Genomic DNA, 19,786 nt, shown 5'->3' on the forward strand with positions numbered 1-19,786 from the left:
CCTTCTTTTTTGACACACTAGAGAGTGCATGGGACTGGCTGGACAGAAATTTATTTGCCACCACGAACACTGCATGCCCTGAAAAATCACAACTGAAATTGCAGCATCCTCCACGAAGACGGAGGAAAGGACTCATGATACAGAGCACAGAGACTAGTCCCCCTTCTCGTCGGATGGTGTTGGAGGGCTACGTCAGGCCCTCGGTTCAGTATCTGCTCTGCAGACCCCACGCCCGCCTATCAGCTCCAGTCCCTCAGTCGAGGTGTCAGCCGACTCGGACTCGAGGGGTAGCATAGCATTGTTCCCATCAGTGTCTACACAGCTCAGTAACGACCCGATGGGCTGAAAGTGACGCAAGTGTAATAAGAAGGGTGCTCCTCACTATTCAGGTAATATGTCCATGCCTCAGGAGAAACCTTAATCCGGTGTTAAGTTCCAAACACCGACTGGTGCACAATACTTCATGGTTGGGGTATTCTTCCAGAGGCAGCATGGTAAGGTCAATATGTATTGTCTTGTGGCCCGGCCTGTCCTGGGCTAAACCATCCTTTGCGATTGGTACACACTGATACCACGTAAGCAGCCTACCCTACAAGCAAAAGCCACTGTTTTCACATAGTGTAATATGTTTCTGCTTTACACACAGTTTGGTTGATCGAAGTTTAGTAGTTTGACCCAGTATTGGGTTTATGATACCTTATTTGAACAGGTGCTGGTCTGTTTGCTATCATCCTGGGAGGTAGGGGTGGGGTGGGCCAGAGTTGCTCATGTATCCTTTGAGAGATGTCAGTAGCTAAATCATACACTATCATCTCCTGGAATATACGGGGGATGGGTTCGATCCATAAGACAAAATCAAAAGGGATGATGGACGGAGTGTTGAACATTGCAAACACTCAACCCCAGTCAACTGATCTGGGTTTAATCCATCATCATTCTTTAGCTCACTCCGTCACCCAAGTTCAGACATGGCCATATGCAAATCAGTCTCAGGGGGTGAGTGCTTGCAATGTTAAACACTCCGTCCATCATCCCCCTTTGGTTTTGATTTGTTCGCCCTATGTTGGCAGGGTATGCCCAGACGTGGGTCCCTTGCTCACTTTGCCACTGGATTCAAGCTAGCCTGGCTGATGACGGCTGATTAGCCAGAAACCGGTCCTAAGATGCTTGTTTCCGGTCCAGGGAAGACATGGCTTGGCAGTTCGGGCTGGACTGATCCCATGAGGCACAGGGTCAGACTGATTTGCATATGGCCATGTCTGAACTGTGGTGGCGGAGTGAGCTAAAGAATGATGATGGATTAAACCCAGATCAGTTGACTGGGGGTGAGTGCTTGCAATGTTCAACACTCCGTCCATCCTCCCCCTTTGGTTTTGCTTTGTTCGATCCATAAGAGGCATAGAGTTGCGGCTCAAGTACTTAATTGTCGTGCCCAAATAGTGTAAGTACAGGAGACGCAGTTAATTACTTCTGAAATTTGCAAGTGGCAGAGACGGTGGAAAGGCCAGCTGTATGCTACTGCGTATTCTGCCTTTTCAAGACGGGCGGCGATCTGGTTACGGGCGGGGGTTCCTTTTTCTCTTAATGACAGTAGGGTAGACAACCATGGTAGATATGTACTATTGCAAGGGACTCTAAATGGTAAGCAAGTGTGCTGGGGTTTGTTTATGTGCCTAATACTGATCAAGATGTCTTTCTCTCCAGCTTATCGCGAGCCCTTTCAGACTGGACGCAATATCCTTGGGTGTTAGGGGAGACTTTAATGCAGTAATCAACATGCAGCTGGACCGATCTCACCCTCCCTTATCGAATCTAGCCGCTAAAGCGCAGCAGGCTACTAACTTGGCTCGATGGCTGAAGGATGGGGCCTGCTAGATGTGTGGCGATTGCAACATGCCAGTATGCGAGAATACTCCTTCTATTCCCACCCACATTGTCTACATACCCGCCTGGACCACTTCCTTTGCACACCAGACCTGTTCCCATTTATTACACATAGCACCTATCTGGGAAAAACTATTTCGGACCATAATCCATTAGAGCTAATGCTTAATTGGGGCTGGATCCCTACGCCAATTCCAACTTGGTGCCTCCAACCCTTGCAGCTAGAAGACCCAGTATTTAGAACGCATTGGCAAACGCCATCACTACATATTTCACGGAAAATTAGGGCACGGCAACAACTTGATCTGTAGAGTGGGAAGCCCTCAAGGTGACCGACCATTTGTGGGGTCTCTATGGGGACGTTGTGGGGGGGGCCAGGCGGGAGGTACCTTGTGACATCACAGAGATGGAGGGGGCACTACAGATGTTGGAGATGGCAGCCCAGACGGGTGTAAAAGGAGTGGAGGAACTTCAAGAAGCTAGAATAAAATACGCAGAGCTATTAGAACAACTACAAGTGATTGATTTGAATGCATACACACTGCGCACACACACGCAGAAGCAGCCAGGTCCAGTACATTGCTAACCTGACTGATTAGGCCACAACCCTCCCCTACACCTATTCTGGCAGTTCATGACAGTCACTATACATTGGTTACCACCCAGGTGAAAATCAATAGGGCATTTCACGACTATTACACTGATCTCTATGCTGCTCCCTCCCTCGACACATCGGAAGCGACCACAATATTCCTAAAGTCCATAAAGCTCCCTACTGTCACCGACACAAACATCAAAGACTTGGCAGCCCCGCTGTCCTCCACTGAGATCCGCAGCGCAGTAAAGGAACTCGCTTGCAACAAAACTCCGGGCTCGGATGGGCTTCCTGTTGAGTTCTATTCCACCTTTGCGTCACTTTTAGTTCCTAAACCATTACAGCTGTATACTACATCGCTCCCAGAAGGAGCTCTACCCTCCACGACCAGGGAGGCAATAGTGTCTTCCTTATTAAAACCTGATAAGCCCCCAACAGACCTTGCCTCCTACAGGCCCCTCTGGATTCTTAACACAGAATATAAAATTCTACGGAAAATCCTGGCATCGAGACTACTCCCCCTACTCCCTAAATTGATCCACACAGATCAATGTGGTTTCATACCAAATCGTAGCTCCTCCTTAAACATTCACCCTTTTTATGCCCTGTTACATGCAGCTCAGGCCCATTTACCGAGCGGGCTGCCTTTCATTAGATATTCGTCAAGCATTTGACTCTCGGAGTTGGCTATAAATGCTGGCTGCGTTAGCCCAATTTGGGATTCCACCAGAATTTTGCAAATGGGTGGAACTACTCTACTCCAGACCTACGGCACGAGCAAAAACTGGAGCCAGATTTCCCCCCGCATATCATATTTTTCATGGTATGCGTCAAGGCTGCCTCCTCTCGCCCTTACTGTACGTGCTAGCCTTAGAACCCCTAGTACACTATTTACGCCGCGCTATGACCACATATGGCATCCCGGTTGACTCTGTATACCACTCTGTGTCGCTCTATGCCGCGATATGTTATTCTACTTTAAAGACATACATATGGATATGCAACCTATAGCCTCTTTGTTCACACAATTTGGGGAAATATCTGGCCTCAAAATCGGTGGCTTACTCCTTCTATGACACATACACTTCACCCCCTCTCCAGTTTGGTCTGCTGCAGTTCAGGGTAGAACCAATCACTTTTAAATATCTGGGTATCCATATTTACCAAATCACTTCTAATACCATAGATGGAAATGTGGTTTGAACACTAAATTCCCTAAAATCTCAAGTGGCATTCTGGAACACCTTGCCACTAACAACAGCTGGTCAACTATCTGTATCTAAAATGGTTACGCTTCCCAGACTATTATACCAATTTGTGATCCTCCCTGTAGCCCTTCCAGCATGGATTTACAAAGCACTCAACACATTGCTAACTTCATTGCTCTTGGGACCGGGTCGACATAGATTGGCCCTCGACAAAATACAATTGCCAAGCACCGAAGGGGGCACGGGGCGCCAGATTTGAAGGCTTACTGTATAGTCGGGCAATTGCAATGGTTAGTGTACTGGCTGGCTGGCCATAACTTATTTGAAATTGGTTACTCTCCTGAGCGGTTAAAATCTGGATCAGTACAGACATTACTATGCCCTGGTGTAAGGCGGGTAAGAGACCCTCCCTTCCTTCTCCATATAGAACTCTATTACTGGAAGCTGCTGTTGAAATATGCCAAAACGCCCACCCCATATGCCCCAAATGTTCCGCTGTGTGGCCTACCAACCTTGCAGGGAGTACTACCGGTTGTGGAGTTGTGTGGAGGCCGAAGTTGAAACAGTGGGTGATTTATTCCTAGACGGTAATTTAATGCCCTGTGATGAATTTACGCAAGCTAATGCTGTCCCAAGTACACTGTTCTAAACTCACGCTGCAGTCATGCATTACATACACCGGCATTTATTGGTGGAACAAAGGGAATCCCCTACATTCCAACTATTGCAAGCACTACACATAATGGGCCATGGTAGCCATCTGGTTAGATGGTTATACCGGGGATTACGTCTACATATGGGAATTTCACTATGGTTCCTCCGCCAGAACTGGGAAACTGGGATAGACAGGGAATTCACTGACAGAGAATGGGCGCAGATCCTAGAACATCCCAGATGTGTCACCCGCAATGTCCGCCTTAAGTCTATACAGTTGCTAATACTACACAGGGCCTACCTAACACCGCAGGCGATACGAAGCATGTACCCGACCGCCTCTTCCGATTGTCCTAGGTGTTGCCACCCAGATGCTGACTACATCCACTTGTCCCTCTCGGAGCGGTTTTTCGACGGAAGTCACGCAGGGTCTCACGCAAGCTACTGAATGCTCAACTGGGGCTACCATTGAGGCCTGTCTTTTGGGTCTTTCTCCCCACCCCCAGAAGGAAGTTGTACTGCGCCGCTTTGTGGGGCTCTCCTTGATGCTATCCAACAGGCCAGGGCCGGACTGGCTGTAGCGGGCACCGGGCAATCACCCGGTGCGCCGCATGGGTGGGGGCCGGTTTTGGGCCCCTGGGGGCCGTTTTTGTTGCAGGGCCGATTATCGGCCCGTAACAAAATCGGCCGAAAACTAGACCTGGCAAAGAGCTCGGCGGGGGAAAGGGGGGAGGGGGAGTGGGGGCGGCCGAACGCTTTGCCAGGGCTGGTTTTGGTTCCCAGTCCGGCCCTGCAAGAGGCTAATCACACAGCGCTGGAAATCTCGTGCGGCGCCGTGTGAGTGAAAGTGGAGGGAAGAAGTTATTAAATGGGCTACTGCTGAGAGAGAGGCGCTGCAGTGCGAAGAGCATAGGGGGCTGAGGAAAAAGCAGATATCAATGGAATGGGCCCAAATGTTAGAACATTTCAAAGCACATACCGCAACTGATCCTGCAGATTGAGGGACTCTTGCCCCCCCTCGCCTGTGCCTAATTGCCCGGGCACCTGTTTAAAGCTAAGCATTATGTCTTGAACTGATTATGTACCCCCTCCCCCTGACACGGATCCTCTCCCCCCCATCTTCCCATACTGCTCCAGCTTGATCACCCCCTAAGGATGTATACTAAGACCCAGATACCCAGACCATAGCAGCATTGTTTTAATGTTTCTTTTTCTTGGTAGGGATTTATATTTTGTGGGAGGGTGCGGCGGGGGGGGGGGGGAGAGTTAGAGTGATAAAATGTTCTCACCTGAAAACCGTACCCGAACTGTTGTTTGTTAATCGCTCATTACACACAACAGTGAAAAATCTACTGCAATGATGGTCTGTTAAACATGTACCTGTACCGATTCTTGCAATTATTGACCTTGCAATTAACAGTCAGAAGATGTAACCACTGACAGGTGTATTGTGTGTATGCATAAATTGAAAACTGAATACAATTTGTGGTTAAAAAAAAAGAACGAAGCTGGAATCCCGCTGCCTTTAGTACGTATTCGTTCAGCACACAAGTCTTTATAATGACTTGCTTTAGGGGGGGCGCATTGGTGGAATGGTGTTGTATTTAAAGTCCAACACTTTCCCTACTGTTGTGCAGACTGGAGTTGAAATTGTAAATTAATCTATTCCAAAATCCAGCGTTATAACGTTATAACGACTTGCGTGCTGAAGGAGTGCATACTAAAGACACGTTCGTTCTAATGACGGCGCTGTGAAGGCACAGCGGGATTCTGGCTTGTGGAATACCGTCATACATTCCCCACAGATACTTCATCGTCACAATTCCTATCCCCTCTTGCTGCCCACCCCCTTCTCTTGCTCAGTAATAAGGGGCCTATGTGGGGGTCAAGAGAGAACTAGTGGGGGATAGTCAAGATTGCCCATCAGTTGGGAAAGTAACTGGGCAATGGATGGCAGCCCTCCAGAAGTAGATCCGGGGCATTCGCACCAGTTGCTGAGGGTGAGGGAGTGTTGCCCCCCATGAGCTCTACCCGTAGGTGCTTGCTTCCTGGGTCACTTTTTGACTGGAGGAAATGCAGCACAGGGGCAGTGTTTGATCTCCTGGATCCCTTGACCCCCTGCACATTAGCCTCTGGGTCTAAATCAGGGTATGAATTGGATGACCCTCCTTTATCACTTAGCTTGGAAATCACCAATCTGAGTAGTTGGATAAGCTCAGGGTCCCTTCCCTTTCTCTTTCCCATTCGCTCCTGTACTTGGGCCAAGAGTGTCACCACTGAGGTCAAATAGAGGAACCAATGCAGAGTCACAGGAGAGTGGTGTCGTGATGAGTCAGCAGAAAAACACAGACAAGGCAGGCATATAAATCCAGTACTTCAGAAAAACCGCAGCAATACTTTGCATGCATCCCCCTTTCCCTCCCCCCCAAAAAAGGACCCTTATCTCACCCTGTGTTGCTTAACCTTGATACTGGCCAAGGGCAGCTTCCCCTGTGAAAACTGGCAGAATCTGAGGTTGAAACAGCACCACACGCCGGGGACCGCAGCCACCCTCTGCCAGGAAGGGGTGAGCAACGCCAGGCACACTGAGGTGCAAGGTACAAACCAAGAAAGGAAAAAAGAGGGCAAAGGGTACGCAGATGCGCCGCAGTAGCCCCTACATAATTTCAGATTCTTCAGGGCAATCCCACCAGTAGCGGCTCCTCTGCTAAGGCGGAGGAGTGTCGCCCCACTGCTCAAAAGGAAACATAAAATAACATATAGTTATTATCATTTTATTTTTCCTATTGAGTCAGTGGCTCTCGGGTGGGGCTGGCCATATCAGGGAGAGGAGTGGTTTACACTCCTTAAGTGCGCATGACTGCTTGGCCTACCCTCTTGGGCTGGCCAAACAGTCCTGTTCACTTTGCATCTTCACCACCAGGCCTGCTTTACACAACCCGGTGAGGAAAATGCAAAGCCTCCCATGCCCGAGCGTGATCCACAATGCTCAGACCTATCACAACGCATATAGCATGGTTGTGTTTGGCTATGGGGAGCCCATGTGCTTCCTGTTACCAGCAGAGACAGGAAGAAGAGGACTGAGGAAGGATGCGGCGGCTGGCCGAACCAGGTAAGTGGTTTTTTTCTTCCCATTTACTTTGACTCCCATCCGGTAGCAGCCGCTCCTGAATCGCGCTGATGTGGTCGCAGTGGCCGAAATGAGCAATTATGTTAAAAATGATCCTGTGAGTCCCGAAGATGCTGTCAGGAGTAGTTGTGATAAGGAGAACTTGTCCTCGCAGTAAATCAGACACATGGTGCAGTTAAATTAGGCTATTGTTGGGCCTGATATGGCTGGATTAGGTTAGATCAGGCAAGGAATAGTTTCTCCATCAAGCCAGAGGTGGAGAGATTAGTTCAGTTGGGCAATGTAGGGAATTGCTCCGTTGGGCCTGGGCTCTGCCCCACGCCGGCCAACTCTTCCTAGGAAATACCGGAGAACGTCTGGTGAAGGGGCGGCTACTATGGAACGTTGAAGGTCGACATATGGTCCCTCAGGTCTTGGGTGAATGGCAGGCTCAATACTGGCAATATGCAGCAGCTCCGTTCCTAACGTTGTGACTGTGTATCTAAAACAAGCATTGGAAACACCAGTAGGTCTTGCCTATGCGAGAACTGTTGGCTTTGGCAATTTTTTTTGCCATTATGTACATCAGTGTGGCTGCTGTTCAGCATGGCTAAAAGCTAGTGGAGTGGGGTGGGTTAAATTGGGGTAGAGTGCAGTAGATTGGCGTAGAGTAAAGGGTGGTAAAATGGAGTGGGGTGGATTGGGATAGATTGGAGTGCTGTGGAGAGAGGTAGATTGGAGTGGGCGAGTCAGGTAGATTAGCGTGGTAGACTGGAGTCGAGTAGATTGAATTGGGGTGGAATGGGTTAGATCGGGGTGGACTGCGGTAGATTAGAGTAGATTGGGGTAGATTAGAGTGGGGTAGATAGGAGTAGTGTAGATCGGGGCAGGGGCATAGGAAGGGGGGTGCAGTGGGTGCGGTCCGCCCCGGGTGTCATCACTGGGGTGGTGACAAAATGGCAAAAATATGTGTTTTAAACACATATTTTTGCCATTTTGTAACCCCCCTCAGTGATGACACTTATCACCTCTGGCTTAACAAAATGGCAAGAAATGTGTTCTAAATACATATTTTGCCATTTTGTTAAGCTGGGGTGACAAGAAATTTTCCACACTGGGTACCACCAGACCTTGCCACTGGATCGGGGTAAATTGGGGTAGAGTGGAGAGGGATATATTGGCGTGCAGTGGGATATAAATGGGGTAGGTTGGAGTGGAGTGGAGTGAGGTAGAATTGGGAAAGGCTGGAGTGGTGTGACTTGGGGAAGGCTGGAGTGGAGTTTTGTAGATTGGAGTGGAGTGCAATGGATTGGAGTGGGGTAGATTGGGTGGATTATAGTAGGTAGGAATGAAATTGAGTGGGGGTAAAGTGGGGTAGTTTGGAGTGGGTTAGATTGGGGTAGAGTGGAGTGGGGTTGATTGGAGTAGTGTGGGGTAGATTAGGATAGGGTGGGTTAGAGTGGAGTGGAGTAGATTGGGGTAGATTGAATTGGGGTGAAGTGGAGTAGATTGGGGTGGAGTGGGGCAGATTGGAGTGGAATAGGGCATATTGGAGTGGGGTAGATCGGGGTAGAGTAGAGTGGGATATATTTGGGTCAACTGGAGTGGGGTAGGGTAGATTGAGGAAGAGTTGAGTGCATCATATTGGGATCGATTGGACTGGAGTTGAGTAGATTTGAGTAGTGTGGGGTAGATTAGGGTGGAGTGGGGTAGATTTGAGTGAGTGCAATAGATAGGAGTCAAGGTAGAGTGGGGTAGACTGGAGTTGGATAGAGTAGCATGGGGTAGATTGGGATGGGGTGGGGAAGATTGCAGTAGGGTAGACTGTGTTAGGGTGGGGTAGATTGGAGTGTAGTAGACTGGAGAGAGACGGATTGGATGGGGTAGATTGTAGTATGGTAGTTTGGGGTAGAGTGGGGTAGATTGGAGTGGGGTGGAGTTGAGTTGGATCAATTGGAGTCGAGGCGAGACTGGAGTGCAGTGCGATAGATTCGGGAAGAGTGGAGTGGGATAGTTTGGAGTGGAGAGTAGAGGGGTAGATTAGAGACGAGTGGGGTAGAGTGGGTGGATTAGAGTAGGGTAGATTGGAATGGAGTGGGGGAGATTGGAGAGCGATGATTGGAGTGGAGTAGTTTTCAGTGGAGTAAATTGGAGTGGAGTGGGTTGGATTGGAGTGGGGAAGAGTGGTGCGGTGTGGGGGTAAATTGCAGTGGGGTAGGGCAGATTTCAGTGGGGTAGACTGCAGTGCGATGAAGTAGACTGAAGTAGATTGGGATGTGGTGGATATGGGAGGGGTAGATTGGAGTAGGGTAGAAAGGGGGTGGGGTGGAGTGGGTTAGATTAGAGTGGGGTAGAGTGAAGCGGAGTGGGTAGATTTGGGTAGAGTGGAGTGGGGTAGAATGGGTGGACTGGAGTTTTGTAGATTGGAGTGGAGTGGGGCAGATTGTGGTAGATTGGAGTGGGGTTGTGGTAGTTTGGAGCGGGGTAGATTGTTGTGGAGTGGGGTAGATTGGACTGGAGTAGATTAAAGTGGAGAGGAGTTGGATAGATTGCAGCAGAGTTTGAGTGGAGTGGGGTACATAGGAAAGCAGTGGGGAAACTTGGACTGGGGTAGAGTGGAGTGTGGTAGATTGGAGCAGAGTTGGGTATATTGAAGTGGAGTGAATTGGATTGGAGTACTTTGGGTGGGGTAGATTGGAGCAGAATGGGGTAGATTTCAGTGGAATGTGGTAGATTGGTGTGGAATCGGGTAGATTGGAGTGGGGTAGAGTGGATTGAATTGTAGTGGAGTGGTTTGGGGTGGATTGGGTTAGATTGAAGTGGGGTGGGTAGAGTGTAGTGGGGTAGATTGTGGTACATTGGAGTGGTATAGATTGGAGGGGAGTGGGGTACATTGGAGGGGGCTGAGTGTTGTGTTTTGGAGTGAATGGAGTAGATTGGAGTGGCATGGCATCGAGTGGTGTGGCTTGGAATTTCTTAAAGTGGGGGTGTGTAAAGTGGTATGGAGTGTCATAGAATTGAGTGGCCTAGCATAGAGTGGAGTGGCTTAGTGTAGAATATGCATGGTGTGTTAACACACTGCCATTACCGACAACATATTTTCAATTGAAAGGACCATTACATGTGCACCAAAATATCGTTTTACTGCACATAGTTGGGCTATATTGGAGTGGGGTAGTTTGGGGTAGATTGGAGTGGGGTAGTTTGGAGTGCAGTGGGGTAGATTGGCGCAAGATGGGTTAGATTTGAGTGGAGTGTATTAGATTGATGTGGAGTGGGGTATATTGGAGTGGGGTTGATTGGGGTGGATTGTAATGGAGTGCGATAGATTGTAGTGGAGTGCAGTAGATTGGGGTAGAGTGGAGTGGGGTAGATTGGAGTTGGGTGAAGTAAATTGAGGTAGATTGGAGTGGGATGGGGTAGTTTGGGGTGAAGTGGGTTGGGTATATTTGGGTGAGGTAGATTGAGTGGAGTGGGGTAAACTGGAGTGGAGTAGACTGTCATAGATTGTAGCGAAGTGGAGTGGGGTAGATTGGGATACATTGGGGTGGAGTGAAGTGGGATAGATTGGAGTGGAGTGGAGTAGAGTGGGGTGTGATGAGTGGAGTGGAGTGGAGTGGCGTGTTGTGTCGTCGAGTAGATTGGACCGGCATGGAGTCAAGTGGTGTGCATATTGTGCCTTAGAGTGGAGGGGCGTAGAGGGGACTGTCATGTCGTAGAGTGGAGAGGTGTGTCGGAGAATGGAGTGGTGTGGCATAGAGTGGAAGGACATAGATTGGAGTGGAGTGGCTTAGTGTGGAGTATGCATGATGTGGTAGCACACTGCCATTGCCGACAACGCATTTTCAAATGAAATGACGATTACATTTGCACCGAAATACGGTTTTACGTAAGACAAATGATAATTTGTGCAAATGTCATCAATTAGCGTATTTATGTGTTTTGATTCATATTCAAATATTATTTTCCACTACACTCCAGAATTACAAATAAAATGTGTGCTAGAAAAAACCCACATCCTACACCCTCTCCTCTTACATGGATACTAGCACAATTGTCACATAAATTCACTCACTTTGAAGTGAGAGAAAGAAAAGTAAACACCAAGCTTCCTCAGAAGAGTGAGCTTGACATTTGAGCTCTGTCTTTGAATGCACAGCAAATGTGACAAGCAAGATTTAAAGGCCTGTTTCCTGAAAGCAAGGTCATGGAAGCATACAGTAAACATGGTTTGGGCAACTGGAGGGACGAACTAATGTTGGAGAGCCTAAAGCAAATAAAGCCAGCAAATAGAAAGCCAGAAAATGTGAGTTACAAACCACATATCCAATGGTAAGCAACTGGCAAAATGATTTGCTAGGTCAGATTTCTGAATGTCCCCAAGACGTATTTAGCAAACCAGACAACTTTGTGGTAGGGTGCAATCTAGAAAGGGGGCGGCCGAGTTGCCTGAATAACCCCTGCGCCATAGCGACCCCGTGACCAAAAGTGACATGCTAGTTGTGTCCTGACTTTCTGTCCTGCGACTCACGAGACGAGGGACAGGAAGCCCACTGCTACAGCCCGCATAGCGCCTCCCCTGTTTTAGGCTAGTGAGTTCCGAGAGCATGGGAGGGGTGTGGCTCAACGGGGCTCCCAGACACTACTGCCACACACCCTATGTCAAGCTTATCAAAAACATTTAATACATAATGATTGGAGGACGACATCTAAAACAGCCAGCCAAACCCTTTGCAGGCTAAGGACAACAAAGAGAGGAAATATATTAATCAGCCACAATTAAAAATGTCAGCAAGGCAAAATAGATGAATGAAAAACAAAGCGTAGCTCTAATTTACAACCATCTGCACTGTAAGAAGGGAACTCCTTGCTGTCTCTCCATCACTAAAAGCAAGTGGCATCTACAGTGGCAGATTGTGATATTTGTGGAATACCTTGGACTCGACAGAAAGCCTAGTGAATCTTTACAAGCCTTCCAAAACAAATGCCAGCCAATGTCTAAAGGGAGTGACCATAAGCCCACTTGCTCTCTATATGCTTTTTTGCCCAAACTCTGTTTGTGGAGGTTTTTAAGACAGTTTGAACAATATTCATAGGCATTGTAAAGAGACAGTGGGCAAATAATATATGCTGTTCCATTGCGGAACACTTCCATTCTGCATGTCATATCTGGGCCCACGTCCAAGTACACATGCCTAGACGTGTGCCCTATACTGAAGCTCAGTATATAGCAGCAGTGCTCATCTGTAACCAGGACATGGCCAAGGCCTTGTAAGTCCCAGTCGTGGCCGGCATGGCCCGCAGGTGGGGGGGGGGGCAAGCGGGCGCGGGGTCGCGAGGGAAGGGGTGGCGCTCTGGGAGGGGGGTGTTTAAATAATCATAAAATAAAACTTACCTTTCCCGGGACCTGCGTTTTCTCAGCTCCGGCTCCTGCTTTCCTGCCACTGCAGGAACAGGAAGCAGGCAGCCTCCCTCCCCTCCCTAAGCCAATCACAATGCTGCAATGGAAGTGTTGTGATTGGTTGGGACGCCGACCACACAGGCGTCTATCAATATTTACAGATGGCAGTGCTGGTCTAATTGGTAGCACATCTATTCTTTTTGTGCATTTAGTGTATTGTTGGGAAACGAGGCAGCATCTGTGAGGCCTGCACAAATAACATGACACATTTGTCCTTCACTGGGAACCAAACACCCTAGGGCAGCACCTGACTCTCAGAGGGTAGCGTTGCAGAGCAGTCTGAGGCTTACTCAAGGGAGGTGGTGTGGGCTAGTAATCGCCATTTGCAGGTGCGCAAAAATAACACTCAATAATTGATTGTCCAGTCTGTACTTTGCTTTATAAAAGTAAGAGTACATTTATTAAACACACACACCACTCAATACTATACACCAATTTACAAATATACATAAGCTGTTGGAATTACTTTGTGACATTGCATAACATCTCCACCCCTCCTGCAGGGGGGGTGGGGTCTAGTACCACCACTCCCATGTATGTACATCATCTTGCCCCCAATGCAATTAGTTGAACCTATCCTGGAGCGAGGGCCCTGTGTACTGGCACCATCCCAGTGCCGTCTCCCTCCCATTACCTCAACAAGCATTAAACAGGGATACACCTGCCTTGGTGACACATGACCCTGACCAAGCATCTCCTACTGACCCTAAAGTATACACCTCTACATCTTAAGTCTGCGGTCTTCACCTAAGCGCAGCAGCAAGACTACATGTTTACGCACACTTTAGAATGACAGTACTCAGCACATTTGGATATCATTAAAAATGCATTGCAATTACAGCCCCTAAAGGCATCACAGATGATCACAGGATTAAGTTGTAAATACCGTCAGACACCCTAGCAGGAGTGTCTAGCCACTTAAATCCACTTTGCTTGTGACATCACCTTACACCAGTACTTCACATTGAACATCAGTCCCTCTAAAAGAAATAACCATTAATAAATGCATTTCAGTGCAATTACGCCAGTTCACCTCCAGGGGATGCCCTTCTCGAGACATCTCCAACTCAGCCCTTCAATCTTTGATGCACTTCTCAATGAACCCCCAGCTGCAGAACAAAAATTCCAGCCTAGGAGATGATGCAATCTTCGCTGAGAGTTGAGGGGTTATTCTTTTTAAATCCCCAAGAAACTTAGGGTGGGGCTTAGCTTTGTGCTGGGGGAGAGACTGCGCTGCTCCAGCAGCTCCCCCCAGCACCTTTTCACACTCAAGGGTGACTCCTCTCCTCTGGGGGCCACCAAAACACCAAAAACAATCTGTTCCTCAGGCCTTGCAAGGCATCATGCGGCGCTTCAAGCTCCTGCTGCTTTCTGGGGCCTCGGTGGGGGGCCCGGTCCCACCTGGACCCCCGGGTAAGGGTAGGCGGCGCAGGGAGCCCACACCCGGCCGCTCCGCGCTTTGGTCGGAGGCCCGGTCCCACTCGGGCCCCTGGCTCCTCCTTCCTTGTTCGGGGCCCCGGTCCCACCCGGGACCCCCGCAGGCTCTCCACGTTGGAGGGCAGTCCCCGGGACCTGACCCACCCCGGGGGCCTTTCCTGGACCAGCGGCAGAGCCTCACGCACTTCACCGCCAGGGGGCCACAGGTCCAAGGTCGCTCACCTTCTGCGGGCCATATCTCAGCCCCTGGAGGTCCAATCTGCCCCATTTTCACATCTTCTTGCTCCTGGCGGCGCCCCCACCCACTGGGAGCACTCTCCTTCACTCTCCGGGTCTCCAAGAGGGTGCACTCTGCAGGGAGCGGTCTGCACTGGCTCCCTTCGCCAGCCTTTGGTTTGGCTCTCCTCCTGCGCCTCTCTTCTCCCTGCGCAGAAGCCCCTGCTTCTGCGCACCGGTCCTGGGCGCTTCTTCTGCTGCTGTTAGGGGCCTGGGTGACAGTCAGGGGGTCTCTCCTTCCAACTGCCCATTGCCAGGCTCCAGCACCTTCCACCTCAGCAGACCACACCCCAGAGAGAGCCTCTCTTCCTGTGCAAGTACTTTTTAAAAGTTGAGTAGGGGGCTGGCAGAAAGTCTCTGTGGGTCCTATCAAACAGCGACACATCACTTCCCTGCCCCTGCCCCCTCCTTCTTGTCCAGCCTCTGGGTTTGTTCAAAATGGAGTCCTCCAGTGTCTCTGGCCACATGGCCTCTGAAACCCAACTCCTTCCCCCCTTCACTGCCTTCTCTCCTGGGTGCAAACTGGTGCCTGGCACCCAGTGACAGCTGCTAATGGATGAGCCTGTAGCCCCACCCATCTTCTTTGTGGAGAGGAGGCCTTAGCTTGTGCAAGAAAGGTTATCAATCCATCCAGCTGATGTCAACCCTCAGCCTTGGTCTGGTCATGGCTGGCTCAGAGAAATATGACAGTTCTGTACGACCCAAAAGCAGTACAAATATGAATTTGGACTCTGCAGAATACTTATTTTCACCTACTCTACAATGGACTTTAGTGCATGTCTGGAATCTGTAGGCTTTGTGGAAGTCATTTTAGCCATGGGCCCCACATCCCCATTGGGGAATAATGAAGTGAAAACACAATAAAACGCACTGACTTTCCCTGGCATGTTCCTTCCCAGGGTATAAAGCCTATTGCATGTCACCACCCAATTCTGCATAAGTCCTGCCACACCATTCACTCTGTAGCTGCTCCTGGACTGCGCACGATAGGAATCTCCCCTGCGCAGCTCCTACACGTGTGCACACGCATGTACACCTGTGTCTGCATGTAACCAGCACGGTGTCCCATACTCCAGCTGCTGCGCAGCGGCCTAGTCAAGCCAGGCGGACACCAGTAAAATCTCCATGCAGTCTCCTTCATTATGAGTTCACTGTGGATGAGACCCAGATTATGAGTCTCCCCCACAGTAAAAGCTCGATAATTAGGTGCTCAAAAAGCGAAAAATCTGGGCGGCCCTAGTGTCAGAACCACCTTCTAACACACGCCGCGCCCAGCTGATTCCTACAAGGAAGAAGTAGCCACTCTATATGGGTACACTTCCCGTAGTCAGCGATAACTAGTTATAAGGGGTTCTGACCAGACCCCCCCATTACTCACCAGTTATCCGCTCAGACCACCTGCCTCTCCCATCCATGAAATCTCCACCCATAACAAGGATCCCAGAGTACCCTAAGAAGCCTCCAGGCTCTAGGTTAGATACCTCCAGGTCATTCATGGTCTACATGGACTCAGCCTAATTAGGCCCACCTTTGCCCTTGGGTATGCACACTATGCCTACCCCTTGTCTGGACAAGGGTACAGTGCCTCAGCACTGATGCGGTCTCCTGGGATAGGTCTACCTCCCATCCCCGGGCCACTAGCTGGTCTCCTTTCTAGAGTTTGTTCCAACCAGTACCCTCTCTCCGTTTTGGTCCTTGCACCCTAAAGATGCAACCTCTCCGGACCCTCACCCTCAGCCTGCTGCTGAGGTCATTTTGCTGCCACCACCCTTTCGGGATGACTGTCTTCCCTAAAGAAAGCACAGCCACTCATGCTTTTCCCGCGCAGAAAAGCTCCTCTGACCACTAGCCTGACTCCAAAAATAGGACCTCAGACCGGTCTCACAACCCCACTGGCCGTGCTAGGGAGGAACACTGAGGGTGCCTTGTCAGACCCCCTACAGCTCATTCCCCCGTCAGTAGCTCCACACGGAAACTACCCTGGGAACCTAGACCCCTTTCTTGTTCTCCGCTGCGAGAACCGGGCCTCTGCACCCTTCCCTCCGAGAGGCGCGCTCTCCTCCCGGAGTACCCTTAGAGAGCCTGTGGGCCCCGAGTTAGCTAGACCCAGACCCACTTCTCATGGCTCTCCCCGATTTCCCGGAAGCGCCTTGGGAAACCGTCCAGGGACCTACATGGTCCCTGGAGGGCCTGCACCACCCCTTCTGAAGAGCAGGGTCCCTTTACTTAAGATAGGCCCCACCTGCCTTCAGGGTAGTACTACCACTCTCAGCCAGGGACACTAAAGATCCCGGCTAGGCCTGCACCACCCCTTCGCGAAACACAGGGTCCCTTCACTGAAGATAGGCCCCACCTGTGTTCAGGGTGGTACTACCTTGCAGAAGTCCACCTCCTGCCTCGAGCTAGGGGAACATCCCCATGCCCCTGGTCCTTGGGTCTAAGTCCCACAGGACCTACCTGACTGGTTACCGGCTAGGCATCACCCCAGCCACCACTTCAGGTTCCCTCTACCAGCTCCTGGTCCTGGGGTTCAAGTCCCACAGGAACTACCGGACTGGTCACCGTCCACCACTAACCCTTCAACTGAAAACTAGGGAGCACACCCCCCACTCAGATCTTCACTGGGTCAGTTACCTAGCCCACCTAGGGGCTACCACTACACACCATCACTCAAGAACTACCCTCCTTTGGGGCCACCCACTACCAGGGGCCACCCCTGGGTTGCTCACCTCCCCACCAGTTAACCTGGGGGCCCTGCTGGACACTCAACTCTACCACACCCTCCTCCCACCATGGGAAAAGTTTGTTGGGGTCCCCCACCATGGGAACCCCTGGGGTGTTACTACCCGGGGTGAAGAAACCTCCTGCCCCACTCTTCAAGTGGTTTAGGCCTGCGCCAATAGCAAGAAACTTTCAGCGGGGGAAGGATATCTGGGGCCCCTTCTGTGGAAACCCTCCCTGCCCTTAAAAAAGTGCGGGAACCTCCCAGGACCCCCTTTTCTCTTGACCCCCAAAAAGGTCCATCCACCCCTACACCCCCCTCTGTGATGTAGGTATCAGTTGCTGTCCCTATCTCTTGAGGAGACCCCCTCCTCATGCAGGTGTAGTGCATGTAGTGATAGGGTTCAAAGGTGTACAATATGGTTTAGAACATTTGTTTGTAATCATTTCCTGGAAAGCACCATCCCTCTAGCACATGATAATCAACATAGCGTGGTCATATCAATACAGTTTACATTTAAACCATAATATCTTCACATGACACATATGGGGGCGGGGCTTTCCTTTCCCATACCTTTAGTTCACATAACCAAAACTTTGAACCATTCTCAGAGCCTTGCGCTCTTCCATTTGCTCATTACTGCATAGGTAATGTGTGGCTAAACTGGACTTATCAAATGCTATAAATGCCCGCCGCTAGACACCAATGTTGGAAAACGAGGCAGCATCTGTGAGGCCTGCACAAATAACATGACACATTTGTCCTTCACTGGGAACCAAACACCCTAGGGCAGCGCCGGACTCTCAGAGGGTAGCGTTGCAGAGCAGTCTGAGGCTTACTCAAGGGTGGTGGTGTGGGCTAGTAATCGCCATTTGCAGGTGCGCAAAAATAACACTCAATAATTGATTGTCCAGTCTGTACTTTGCTTTATAAAAGTAAGAGTACATTTATTAAACACACACATCACTCAATACTATACACCAATTTACAAATATACATAAGCTGTTGGAATTACTTTGTGACATTGCATAACATCTCCACCCCTCCTGCAGGGGGTTGGGGTCTAGTACCACCACTCCCATGTATGTACATCATCTTGCCCCAATGCAATTAGTTGAACCTATCCTGGAGCGAGGGCCCTGCGCACTGGCACCATCCACGTGCAGTCTCCCTCCCATTACCTCAACAAGCATTAAACAGGGATACACCTGCCTTGGTGACACATGACCCTGACCAAGCATCTCCTACTGACCCTAAAGTATACACCTCTACATCTTAAGTCTGCGGTCTTCACCTAAGCGCAGCAGCAAGACTACATGTTTACGCACACTTTAGAATGACAGTACTCAGCACATATTTCATAAACTTTTATTCGATTATCGATTGTATAATCATAAAAAGTACATAAGAAAAAGACATTTCCAACACTTAAATGAGTTTAAAAAGTACAGCAAAAAAAAAAGTAATGCACGTACTGAGAGTAAGATTTACAGTTTTAAATACTCCTAGTTAGTTTGAGATATTTTGACGTGTTGTAATAACTGCTTTAAGAAAGGTCACTATAAGTTTTGCAACGTGCGGCGTATACAGAGACTGCATGAAGAAAAACGCAGTATTGCATTGTCTATAGCCACTGGCCCGAAGAAATGGAATGATCCACGTTTTCCGTGGAAGTTTATAATATTTACAAAATAAAATGACGTGGATCGTTGACTGTAGGGAAATTCCACTCAGCACATTTGGATATCATTAAAAATGCATTGCAATTACAGCCCCTAAAGGCATCACACATGATCACAGGATTAAGTTGTAAATACCGTCAGACACCCTAGCAGGAGTGTCTAGCCACTTAAATCCACTTTGCTTGTGACATCACCTTACACCAGTACTTCACATTGAACATCAGTCCCTCTAAAAGAAATAACCATTAATAAATGCATTTCAGTGCAATTACGCCATTTCACCTCCAGGCGCTGCCCTAGGGTGTTTGGTTCCCAGTGAAGGACAAATGTGTCATGTAATTTGTGCAGGCCTCACAGATGCTGCCTCGTTTTCCAACATGTATATAACCAAGTACTGGTGCCCCTCAAGGTTACAAAAAATGCACTCCACTACCTAAGGTGCCAGAACACTAGAGCCCATTTGGTTCCAGTGAAAACGTGAAATAAATGTGTAAACCTCGGCACTCTAGTATAATTCAAGTGTCAATTCATATAGCTGTTTAGCAAAGAACAGTTCAAAGTACCAGCAGGAAATCCATTCAGTTCTTGCTAAGTCAATTTAATAAAATAAATCACCAAATCTTAAATCACAGGTTACAAATTCACAACACAATAACAATGTAGTTAGGAATAGACAGCTTGGTGTAACAGTCCTCCTTTTAGGCGTTGAACCGGCAGCCGACACGTGTTTTGTTTCTTAGAAACTTTTTCAAGGCTTC

Source organism: Lissotriton helveticus, chromosome 1_1 (assembly GCF_964261635.1).
Source record: "Lissotriton helveticus chromosome 1_1, aLisHel1.1, whole genome shotgun sequence".
Classification (NCBI taxonomy): domain Eukaryota; kingdom Metazoa; phylum Chordata; class Amphibia; order Caudata; family Salamandridae; genus Lissotriton; species Lissotriton helveticus.